We start from the raw sequence: 13,193 nt of genomic DNA on the forward strand, positions 1-13,193 counted from the left end.
CATGGAAGGTGCCATTTATGAAGCAGAACAAGCCCTCACCAGACACCAAATGTGTGTGTGACTTGGTCTTACACTTCCCAGCCTCCAGAACTATGAGTAATAAATTTCTATTATTTATAAGTTACCCAGGCAAAGATATTTTGGTACAGCAGTACAAAAGAACTAAAATGCCATTGCTCCTTAGCCTATTCCATTGAATCCTTTGGTGGCTGGATTGAAGAGCTGGGCAGTAAAGAAACCAGCCAATTCAGAAAGACCAGTGGGGACCTGGTCATGCTTCCTTCTGTGTAAAAGAGTGAGGAGTTGGGCAATGCAGAGGGCATTTTATGGTGTAGGAACACCATGAGGAAAAGGAGCCCAAGTCCCCAGATGAGATGGTGGTCTCGGGGCAGTCAGTTGCAGAGCCAGAGCAGCACTCTGGTGTCACTTGGAAAGGCACTCCTGAAAGCAGCAGCGCCTGAGCTGGTGTGTTCAGATGCAGCATTAAAAATCAGCAGGAAAGGCATGAAATGTGAAACCAAAAAGGGGATCCTTCCTGCTGGGCCTCAGGCAGCACAAGGAAGGGAGTTGTCCTGGGGCCCCTTGTGGGGTTCTAGAGCTCAGGTGCTGCTGGGATCAGCCAGGAATTTCTTGAAATCAGCCTTGTGGTTGCACCTCCTTCCACACGGCCTCCTTGGGGACTGTTCTCCTTTTTTAAAGTCATTTAAAATCCTCAAGGGGCCTCTCTGCTCTAAGTAAGCACCAAAGGAAGGGCCCTGCCTGTCAAGTTTCCCAGCACCTAGGATGCGGTGAGTGCTCAAATATAATTTATATTTGGAATAAGTGATTATTCTCCTCTGCTTCTCCTTCAGGGCTGACCTTGATACTCATTTCTACCTGATTTTGCTTATAAATTGCGGGGAGGGTTCTCTACCCTATAATTTATCTCAGTATCTTTCCCCAAGGGGTGGCTCTTATGTGCTCAATGGAGCAGTTTGGGACATCAAACATGAAGAATGACATAGTGAGAAAAGAAAACACCCAGGGAAGAGAATGGCACCATCTGGGGCAGGGAGGCTGCCATCTAAGGAAATGGTAGAAAGAAGGAGGCTCCTTAGGGAAGGTTCCAGTGGGCCAGAGGAAGCCCCAAATGCATAGGATCATGGCCAGCTGTGCTCGGGAGGGGCAGCAGGAGCAGCCCTCAGGAGGAAGGGTAATGGTCGTTGTGCAAGGCAGACAAGGGCCCTCGGGTTCAGGCAGGCTGGGAAGATCTCCAGAGAACGAGGTGGGCCATCTGGGGGCAGCACTTTGACATGTAGACAAAGTGAAGGCAGAGGGGAGGGCCTGGGGATGACAGCCTCGGATGTAGACTCTTTAAGCCTTCTCTAGGCTTTCCAGTTTTTGCAGCTTCTGAGGAAACTTTGTTCTCACTCTTCTTGTTCCATCTGGAAATGCACTTCTCTCCAGAACTCTGGAAGACTGTGAAAGGCTCTCTCATTGCCCTGAAATATTTTTTTTTTTTTAGGGAAGAAGTATGAACCTTTCTATCCTCTACTTCCGTTTCATGCAGTCCAGATGTAGAGAATCAAGGGTGCTTCAGAGATGAGAACTCTCTCTTCCCTCCAGAAAGTTAATGTTCCAGAGGGAAAGAAGCAGAACTTTAGTAACAGAGAAAACAAAATTGGTGGCCGGGTGCAGTGTCTCACGCCTATAATCCCAGCACTTTGGGAGGCTGAGGCTAGTGGATTGCCTGAGTTCAGGAGTTCGAGACCAGCCTGGGCAACCATGGTAAAACCTTGTCACTACTAAAATACAAAAAATTAGTCAGGTGTGGCAGCGTGTACCTGTAGTCCCAGCTACTCGGGAGGCTGACGCAGGAGAATTGGAAGAACCTGGGAGGCAGAGGTTGCAGTGAGCCAAGATCACACCACTGCACTCCATCCTAGGTGATAGAGCGAGATTCCATCTCAAAAAAAAAAAAAGACAATGAAAATGAAATTGGTCCTAAGTAGGAGTGTGTGGCTCTTGTGATTGGAGCAGAGAGAGAAACACTTGATTCAGGTTCTTGCCTCTCAGCTTTGGAATGGGAAATGGGAATAAAAAATATAGACATGGGTATTAGTTCATTCTTGCACTACTATAAAGAACCTGAGAATGGGTAATTTATAAAGGAAAGAGGTTTAATTGACTCACGGTTTCACAGGCTGTACCGGAAGCATGGCTTGGGAGGCCTCAGGAAATTTACAGTCATAGTGGAAAGTGAAGAGGAAGAAGTCACATCTTACATGTCTGCAGAAGGAAGAAAAGAGCACAAGGGAGAAGTGCTACACACTTCTAAATACCAGATCTCATGAGAACTCACTCATTTTCAAGAGAACAGCAAAGGGGAGGTCGACCTTCATGATTCACTCACCTCCCACCAGGCGTCTCCTCCAACACTGGGGATTAAAATTCGACATGAGATTTGGGTGGGGACACGGGGCCAAACCATAACAACATGTATAATACACATGGATGCAGGTATTAGAATATCAAGGAGGAGTTTCCTAGGGGAAGTAGCTTTTGAGCAGGGCCTAGAAGCAGGGCAAGGATCTAGGTGTGTTTGTTGTGGGTGGATGAAGAGCATGACCAGCAAGGGCAGATTTAGGAGGGGTTTGCAGATAGGTATGTCCAGAAGCAAAATGGGCTGGAAGAAGTGGTGGTGCTGGAAAGGTGGTTGAAGCCGAATGATGGAGGACCTTGAATTCCATAGTAGTGAACTTGGCATTTATTTTGTAGCCATAGGAAGTCATAGCAGGTTTTCACTGAAGAAATAATTTACATCAATTATTCCAAGCCCTCAAATTCACTCTAGTTGCTAGTTCACTTGTTTGGTTTGAGGAAGGGTTGGACAGGAAGTAAACCAGAAAGGATGAGTGATCCTAGAGTCTAGGGGTCAGAGGGAGGACAAGATCTTATGTCCCTTGCCCTTTTCCAGGAAGAAGCAATAGTAGTAATAGTCCAGGACACTAGATGGACATGTTTTTCTTTGGAAACAAGGTTATTGACTTCTCTGCAGCGGTAAGGGAAAAGTGATATGTATGTTAGAACTTGAATGTTTCTGTAGAACCTTAATATTAAAGGCCTTATGTTCAAATGTGCAGCCTGTCACAGTGCTGGCTGAATTATTTGGGCTAGGGTGCCACATGGTATTCCATATACAATTCTCCTTGGTGAGCTGGGTTACAAATGTGGCTGGGTAAAATGTGAGATGAGAAATTAAAAAGGATCTTTGCTTTTTTATGCTTGTGATGCTTAAATAGGCTACTGTAACCCAATTAAGAAGCTCCCAGAGGCTAGGTTTCGTGGCTCACACTTGTAATCCCAGAACTTTGGGAGGCCAAGGTGGAAGATCACTTGAGGTCAAGAGTTCGAGACCAGCTTGGCCAACATGACGAAACGTCGTCTCTACCAAAAATATAAAACTTAGTTGGGCATGGTGGCCCACGCCTGTAATTCCAGCTACTCAGGAGGCTGAGGTGGGAGAATTGCTTAAACCTGGGTGGTTGCAGTGAGCCAAGATCAGACCACTACACTCTAGCCTGGGTGACAAAGCAAGACTCTGTCTTTAAAAGAAAAAAATTAAGCATGGTGGTGAACGCCTGTAATCCCAGCTACTTGGGCTGCTGAGGCGGGAGAATCACTTGTACTCTGGAGGTGGAGGTTGCAGTTAGCTGAGGTCATGCCACTGCACTCCAGCCTGGGCAAGAAAGGCTCGATCTCAAAAAAAAATCTCCCAGAAATAACCTCTAAGCCACCCATCTAATTGATCCCGGATAAACCAAAGAAACGCAGTATTGAAAATGCCATGGAGGCAATGACTTAGTATTCATAAACAGGCATCTTTCCTATCATCATCCCTGACATCTTCCCAAGCGGGCTGCCACAGGTCCTGGATGATGATTGGTTTGGCCATTAAGCTGTTCAGAAGGGAAGAGAGAGCCACAGAGTTTGGTGAAATCCACCCCCTGCCTGCGCAAAAGGAAAAGGTGCATACGAATCTGTTTTGGAAACAATATGGCATACTGATTAGCCAAAGATTTGCTAGTGGATGGTTATCACTATGTGTATTCATTTTCTGTTGCTGCTATAACAAATTACCATACACTTAATGGTTGAAAACAACATGAATTTATTATCTTATAATTCTGAAGGTCAGAAACCTGAAAAGATCTCACTGGGCTAAAATCAAGGTGCTAGAGGACTGTTTGTGGAGGCCCTAAGGGAGAATCTGTTCTCTTGCCTTTTCCAACTTCCAGGAGCTACCTGCATTCCTTGGCTTGTGGCCCCTTCCTCCATCTTCAAAATCAGCAAAGTCTCATCTATCTGACACCTTTTCCATCATCACATCTGTCTCTAACCAACTACAGCTGGGAAAGGTCTTCTGCTTTCAAGGACTCATGTGATTCACAGAGCCTACCCTGGATAACCAGGGTCATCTCCCATCTTAAGGTCCTTAAACTTAATCACATCTACAAAGTCCCTTTGCCATATGACGTCACATATTCATAGATTCCAGGGATAAGGACAGGGATATCTTTTGGGGGAACATTTTTCTGCCTTCTACTAGTGTGTATTAAGCTTTATTGCTTATGGCATGGCCCTGTTTTCTGCATCTTCTTCCACTCAGCTAAAGCCTTAGGTGAGCTGAGGCCTCCCTGGCAGCTGCCCTGGCCAGCTGGTGTGGTGATCCAGGGAGCCAGCTCTGGTTCATGCCAATAATCTCATTTATCCAACAGTCTCACTTGGCCTTGAGCAATTTACCCTTCTCAAATATCAGCATGTTTTTCTTTAAAGGAGGGATGGTTCCCAACAAGAAGCAGATGACACACTCAAATTCAGGTAACTTGAGGAGATTAGAATGAAGGGATTTTAGGTCTTCTGCAGTTGCTAGGATGTTTCATTGGCCAATATCTATTGTCTTCATCTACATTGTTGCTGGCCGTCTGCAGTCAGAGATTCCTCAGTCCAGGGCCTGACCAAAGAAATTGTTCCACTCACATTGCAAAGCAAACAACAGATTCTTAAACAAGAAAGATGATGCCTTCTAAGGCTTGGCTATTCTAGCCAAGCTTAGGGGAAAGACATTTTCCTAAGGTATCAACAAGCCATTTGATCTCAGACTTAGAAGGTCATTCTTGTCTGCTCTTCTCTCCAATTAAATGAAAGAAAATGAAATGTTTTCCATAAAAGTAATTTATGAAGCACTCCATATGGCAATATGAAAACTGTAAAAGTAAGCTGCTAGGGGACAAAACAAATAATGCTGCCTCATCCATCTGCCCTGGTACTACTGCCCCTGGGTAATGTCAGGCACAGTACATCGGGGAACTGGCTCCCCACTCAAATGGTACATGGATGCCTTTGGAGCTTTACCTTGAACATTGTTGCTAAGGTTCATGAAATCTCGAGAGTTTTGTTTATGGAACGCATTCCCAAAGCAAAATGATCTTAAGTGTAAATAACAAATTTACTGTCAACTGCAGACATCACCACCCCTAAGACCCTTTTAATATATTGAGTCTCACTGAATGCTGGAATCTAAGATAAAGTTCTTTAAGAATATAGCACTCATGTCATTCATTTGTTCATTCATTCATTGATATAGTCATTCAAGAAATAGTTACTGAGTACCTATTATTAGGACTCTAACAGGAGATAGAAACACTCCAATGGGAGATATAAATGCAAATTAGAGCGATTGTTGATGTGGAGAAAAGATAGAGGGTTTAATAAGAGCTTATAACAGGATAAGCACTGGGACACCATGGACAGATTTTAAGTAAGGGAGTTAAATGATCAGATTTTCCCTTTTTTATATTTATTTATGTATTTATTTATTTATTGAGACGGAGTTTCACTCTTGTTACCCAGGCTGGAGTGCGATAGCGCAATCTCGGCTCACCGCAACCTCTGCCTCCTGGGTTCAGGCAATTCTCCTGCCTCAGCCTCCTGAGTAGCTGGGACTACAGGCGTGCGCCACCATGCCCAGCTAATTTTTTGTATTTTTAGTAGAGACAGGGTTTCACCATGCTGACCAGGTTGGTCTCGATCTCTTGACCTCGTGATCCACCCACCTCGGCCTCCCAAAGTGCTGGGATTACAGGCTTGAGCTACCACTCCCGGCCCTTTTTTTTAAATTATACTTTAAGCTCTGGCATACATATGCAGAACCTGCAGGTTTGTTACATAGTTATACACGTGCCCTGATGGTTTGCTGCATCCCTCATCCCGTCGTCTACATTAGTTATTTCTGCTAGTGCTATCCCTCCCCTCAGATTTTCCCTCTTAAGAGTATCATACAGGCTGCAGTGTGGGAAACAGATCAGAGAGGCTTCAGGGCCTGCCCAACCATCCTATATGAGTGTTCTTTAACACAGGGTCTCGTGGCAGACAGTGTTATAGGGTTAACCCATTTCCATTCTTCTCTTTCCCTGATGGAAAGAGAAGTGTGGTATAGAGGCTGGAAAAGTGAAGTACGTTCTTCCCCGCCTCCTGTGCAGCTCAGCGTAGGCATGTGACCCTGCTCTGGCCTGAGACTTGAGCAGAGATCCGTTGAGGTCTTCTAGGAAGGAATGTACTTTCCCTGATAAAAGGAATGAGTGCAGCTTTTCCCCCTCCCCACTTCCCACCTTTCACAGAGAAGGGATGACTAGAGCTGGGCAGCTGTCGGGCAACCACAAGGGAACACCCAGGATGGTGGTGTTTGTAGATTCGAGCTTCTGCAGACATGTCAGCACCACCCACATATGAACTGTGTGTTATGTGGAAAATATCAGCCCCCATCTTTGGAAGTTGGATTTATTGTGGTTGTTACTTTCCATTCAAAGTGTTCTAAACAGATACAACAATCCAAACATAGGCTTAGCCGAAAACAAATTAATAGGCATTTTGATCGTTGTCATAGTTAGCAAGTGGAATCCCCAAATTCCCCTGTGCCACTGAAGTCACAGCCTTTGAATGGGATGATAAAAGAGGCAGGGAAAGAGGAAGGGAGCCGTGATGGTTTCCTTCCATGGGCCTACAGGGGCATTCCTTAGTGTTTCACTTCCAGCCTCCTTGGAACCCATACTTAGCTCTTCAGCCTCAAACACAGCCTTAACTCCCTAAGCCTAGATCCCCAAGTCACTCTGAAATGTTTTAGTCCATGAGGAAGGAGAACAGATTCTGTCTTCTACTATTTGCGTAACTGTGGAAATGAACACAGTGTCTGGCACTTGGGAGGTGCTCAGTGAATGTCCACTAAGCCAGTACATAACCCGAACACATGCAAAAGTCGGAAATAGCAACACACTGTGTCTTTAAAAAAGAAATGGCCTGATCTTTTGAAACACATATGGGGCAGAGCCTGTACAATGAAGCGTGCACATTTTGGATTAAGAAATATGATTATCATTAGTCAGCTCAGATTTCTGCCTCTAGGCTGATAAGATGGTGTCCGAGGAATCAGTTTCACTCATTTGCAGACACCAAAACAGAAGGGGTCTTTAGTGAAAGGCAGACTCCGAAGTGACGGTCATTAGTAGCTAGAAACAAGCAATTGATTGCAAAGTCAAGATGAAATGCTTCAGTAAAAAGAACCTTCATGCTTGAGGCATACTCTCTGCTGCTTTGTCGAAGTCGTGGTGGATTTTTTTAAAAAATCACGTTATAGTTTGCTATACTTTAAGTTTTTAAAGTCTCCACTGGGGAAAAATTGAAGGCGCTAAATAAATGAGCTCATTGGATCATTAATTTATAGAAACAAAATTAATATTGCCCTTTGTCATTTCTGTTAGGAGTGTCACGGGTACAAGCAGAGACAAGGGGCGTGGGCTGATGGAGAAAGAGCAGTGTGAGGGCCTCTCTGGGTCAGAGCTCTGTCTGGTTTCTGATGACATCTGCCCAGCGCAGTTTCTGGAAACATCAGAAACTCCCCAGTCCTGCCCAACATTCTTCCCCCACCTTGCACCTCCTAGTGCAGGGACGTGTTCTGTGTGAACCCACCTGGTAAGACAGACAGCGTGGAGAAGAGCCCAGAGACCTGGCTTCCTGTCCTGCCCTTCCCTCACAGACAGTTTCAAACTGTCAAGCTAGAGAAGTCTCTCCAGTTTGAGAATGAGAAACCTCAGTTTAGCAACCAGGCCTATCACTGTAGGGATGAGAAAAGTGAAGCCCAGAGAGGTGAAGCAACTTGTCCCAGGTCAACACAGCATGTGGGAAAAGCTGAGGCCAGCCAGTCTCCTGGGTTCTTCCCCACGTTCTTCCTACTGCTCGTCTGTGGCTTCGGTTTGTAAAGAGAAGATTGCTTCTCCTCACTCCCTTCACACACTCTTGGGGCTATTTCGATGAATTATATCTACCTTTATGCAGTTCTCATTTAAAAGAAAACCCACTCTGTGGCATAATGGTTTCCAGTGCCCTGCTGTTTGGAAGAATGTTTTACCTGCCTGTCAATTCTGAGCTTTGAGCTCCTTGAAGAAGGATGTTCCCATGGCTTGGCCCCTCCAGGCAGAACCAGCTGAGCTGGCCAAGTGGTTTCTCGGCATCATTTGGCTGTCAGATAAGGGCCACCTGCTTATTGATTGGCACAGTGACCCTTAAGTCCAAACAGCCTTCCTAATGACACAGAACTTCATCTTAAAGGATGTTGGGGAATTGATTTTGCTCTTCTTTAGGAACAAAAGGTATCAGATATTAGAGGGAACTGAACAGTCAGGAAAACATAAGTCTCTGTACCTTCCCATCACCCCATCCCTGACCCAGAAGCCATGATCTACCAGTGAAAGATAAATCTAACCAAACCCATGGGACAAAGGGAGAGAACGCTGCACAGCAAGACAGCAGCATTCACTGGGAAGAAATAAATCATGAGATGGTTGAGAATCTGATTATCTGGATCGATTTCTCTGCATCCTCCTCTGCCCTTTTAGGCCTGTGCTAAACTTTCCCTTCAATGCAAATGGTATTAAGTGCCTTGTGTCTGAAAAGGTTGTTGGCAGGCTTTGGTTGAAGACACAAAGATGAATCTTTGTCTCCTTGTCTATAAAATGGGGATAGAATAATCTACCTCCTGTGAGAATTCAGTGAGTTTATAAGGTAAAGCTCTTAGAGCAGCACCTGGCCCAGAGTGGATACTCAACTCATGTTAACTAAGAAAATGAAAATGAAAGCTCAACTATAATCTCTGCCTTTAAAAAAAGGCTTTGAATCTAAGGAGGGAGATGAGAGGCTATGTATATACGCCTCTGTTTTGTATTTTCAATCAACTACTAAGGCCATAGACAAAGAGTTGCCCCTTTTGTAAGGTAAAATAAATTATACTCATTGTCCAGCAAGGCAGAAATGAATTAAAAATAATAGAGGCAAAAAGGTTAAGAATTTGGAGTGTACCAGGTGGCACTGAGACTAAAAGCTTTCTTTGGGTGCCAAGTTCAGCTCAAGACTTAATGGGTTGTATAGTGTAAGGGGCCAACTCCAGACTCCACTGGAGCTCACCCTGGGATCCACAGCAAACAAAGCAGTAACCTTGGCATATGGCGCTAGGAGAAGTAAGGTTCCTAGGATTGGCCTGTCTCTGGGCCACTCACTGGGTTCATGCCTCTGAACATTACCTTCCAGGAGCTGCCCTCATTGATGAACCTAATAGTCACACTACTCAGGGAAGGGTTGTACACAAGTTTTTGTAAATGTCTGAGAAATAGAAGATGAACTTTAAACTGGGCTGCACGTCGGAGTCAGGAGGATGTGAGTAGGAATCCTGGCTTTGCCACTTTCTAGCTGTTTGACCTTGGACAAATTGCTTAACCTTTCTGAGCCTCAATTTCAGTGTCTTTATTAAATAACTTTTATGACTGGAGAATCAAATATTTAAATACCGAGGGCAGTATCGATCATAAAATAGATGTTCAGAAAAGATTTGTAATTATTTTTATCAGTTCCTGAGAGCCCACTTGTAATTTTCATTGGATCTGCACTCTTGGGAATTCTCCAGAAGCCATGACAAGGAATTTCAGAGAGCCTTATTAGCTGATATTGTAGTGGACTGTGCTCAAGAATCAAATACAACAACACCAAAAATTTGTCTGACACAACAAAGGAATGGACTGCCTAAATAGCATATGTAGTCCCTAAGAGTTTTTAAATAGATGGGTGGTAACAAATTGAATATCTGCATTCTTACAAAGGGTGATTGAGAGATACACCAATTCTACAATTCACTGACTCTGATTGCCAAGTACTTGTTGTGGCTTCAAAAATTTCTGATAAATGCATTTTTTTTCAGAGCCTTGTTGTGTCATAATTTTGCTGTAGAGCAAACCACTTAAAACTTCATGATCTACAAAAATAAGCATTTATTTCTTACTCATGAGTCTACAGGCCAGCTGAGTTTGGCTGATCTAGCAATGGGTTCAGTACCATTTGCTCCAGATGTCTCTCATCTTTCTTGGAATAACAACTATCTGAGGCATGTTTTTCTCATGGTAAAAGGGCAAGAGAAGAGAGTAACTACAGCCATGCAGTACACAGCAAGTCTCTGTTTCTATCATGTTCGATAATACCCCAGTAGCCAGGCAAATCATATGGCCAAACCCAAAAGAGAAGAGGTAGACTCTGCTCACCATGAGACCAGGGCAAGTATTCAGGTATCTATTAATACCGTGGCAGAGTCAGAAATTGAGGGTCAATCATTCCTTCTTCCACAACTGTGATGTTGCAGACTATTCCTGGAGTGTAGTCTCCTGTCTGTTAGTGGAGAGGATTGTCCTTTTGATCTAGCTGTGACCCCTGATGAATGATGTACCTCTTAGTACGTCATTCATTAGGGGCCAACATAAGGAGACAGGACCTCTTTAGTAAATGAGCCTTCTAAGATTCAGTTGTGTGGTGAGATAACTAAACTGAGTGGAGGAAAAAGAAGTCACAGAGCCAGTCCTTCAAATCCAGCCAACAGCAGCAGAGGTGTAAATCATTACCATCTAAGGTCCACTCAGGGGTCTACCTGACTCAAACTATTGGACTCCTTCCAATTCTCAATGATTTTTCTGGCCATTTTCATAGAAACCGTCAATGTAACTGATACTTCTGGTTTCAAATAATATGCTACATCAAATGCATAACTTACCTTGAAAATGTGACCACTTTTCTAGGAATAGCTCTCCTTGGCTATCAGATAATACTCAGACTGCTCTCAATTGTTGGGTTGAGTTTAGGAGACAAAAGGCCAGCAGTAACTGAGATTATTAACATGAATTACGATAAAACCCCCTCTTCAGTTTTCGTTTAACAGAATTCAGGTCTTCAGAGAATGACTTTTTTTTTTTTTTAGCATGACACTCATCTACCCTCTGAAGGGCTGGAAGCTAAGGATTCTTTTTCACTTTTGGTACTTCTTAGAGTAATCCAGAAGAATCCAGTGAGAATGGTTTCCATGCTTGGCTGATTTTCTGGGAATCTTACTGGTAGGCAGAATGGCTCGGGTTAGATGCCATTCTGGGATCTATGGCTAGATTCAAACTTGGCTGCACACCTGGGTAGCTGTGTGACCCTGCAAAGGTTATTTAACCTCTGCAGTTGTCACTCATGTTCATCACAGATCTTCAGTTCCCCTTTCCTCCTGGCACCCAGAGGGTTGAGTCCCTGGCTCCTTTGTGGTTGGGCGATGCTATGTGATCAGTTCTGGCCAAAGGATTGTGAGCAAACATGCTTTATGTAACTTCTGGATTATACTGTGTAATACCCAGTGAGAAACTCTCCAGAATTCTCTCTTCTGGCACAGTGACCAGCAACATGCAAGGTGACATAACTCCAATGAGCAGAGTTCCCCTATTAACCTCCACTAGACATGTAGCATGAGTTAGACATGTAGCAGAAATAACCTTTGTGCTTAGCCATTGACATTTGGGGGTTTATTTGCTACCATAACTTAATCCACCCTACCCTGATTGATGCATCTCACTAAATTTCATTTCTTTATATGAAAAAGTGGAGATAATAGTAGAATCTGTGTCATGAAGTAATTATGAGAACTAAACAGGATAATGTGTTATAATGCTTAGAATCGTACCTTGCACATAATAAATTTTTAACATATTTTGGCTGCTAGTGCTGATGATGATGTCATGCCATGCCCTAACTTTGTCTCTAACAAGTTATTAGTCATACATCTTCGAGTAAATCACTTAACATCAAGTTGCAATAGTGGTGTGTTAGAATAAGTGAGCTGTAAGACTCACTTCTAGCCTTATGAACCTCTATTAAGGACTCATTCAGAGACTCCATCCTGGTGTTCTGAAGATATTTCTATTGGTTAGGAAAATAAAACGTGAAAATACTAAACATTATTTTCTCCCCTTCAGTTGCTCTCCCTTCCCCAAACAAAAAGATCTGTCCTTAATACAGAAATTTTCCTGTACCCTGTTCTGAATATTTCTGATCAGGAAATGTCTCTGGCTTGTAAATTATTAGCTAAAAATTGGTGTAGGAGGCACCTACACCCTCATCAGTCCATCCTCATTCTCTGTTCTGTTTTCCCCAGTAAGATGTCACAGCTCACTGTGATCTTTTCTCCTGTTAGCCTGGTCTTACCAAAAGAAGATCCTGTCCTTGACCACCTTAGTACGGGCTCAAATAGCTATCCACACATCACCACTTATGACCACTGAGACCTGTTTTCCAGCTTCTTCAGATCAGAGCTTTCCATGTCTTGTTTTCTCTCATGTGACTCTAGATGTATTCTTCTCTGATCCCAAAGGTAGCCCTGTCTGCAATTCGCAATAGCAGCATGTTAATCTATGTCAACATATTAGATTGAACCATAAGAAATTACCTTTGTGGAAGGAGTGGGGGTTGAATGTAGAAATCTCATATGTTTCAACCTATGTATAAACCCAATTTGGGAAAGAAGGAGACTGTGATCACATTCATATTAAATTATATGTTGGATCCCATCAAGAATCCTAGTATATTTCTTCCTCCATACCTTGTTGAACTGGGAACTTGTTCCAGGACATGACTTAGGCTCTGTATGTATACCTCAGACCTCCCTATACCCAGCATGTGGTAGATAGCAAATACCGATACTGTATTTATTGAAGGATTAGATGGGAGCTTTTTCTGGTATGTTGTTGATGTCCAAGTTTACACATTTGGGCTGTTTAAAAAGGTACCATTTACGATTATATCATGGGAGAAAA

At 43.5% G+C, this 13,193-nt stretch overlaps 1 protein-coding gene across 12 annotated transcripts in view; it reads left to right on the plus strand.

Moving 5' to 3' along the window:
• RGS6 (regulator of G protein signaling 6) overlaps window positions 1-13,193 on the plus strand; it is a 635,569-nt gene that overhangs the window by 418,855 nt on the left and 203,521 nt on the right. The gene's annotated exons all lie outside the window — the stretch shown is intronic.

Source organism: Callithrix jacchus, chromosome 8 (genome assembly GCF_049354715.1).
Source record: "Callithrix jacchus isolate 240 chromosome 8, calJac240_pri, whole genome shotgun sequence".
Taxonomy (NCBI): domain Eukaryota; kingdom Metazoa; phylum Chordata; class Mammalia; order Primates; family Cebidae; genus Callithrix; species Callithrix jacchus.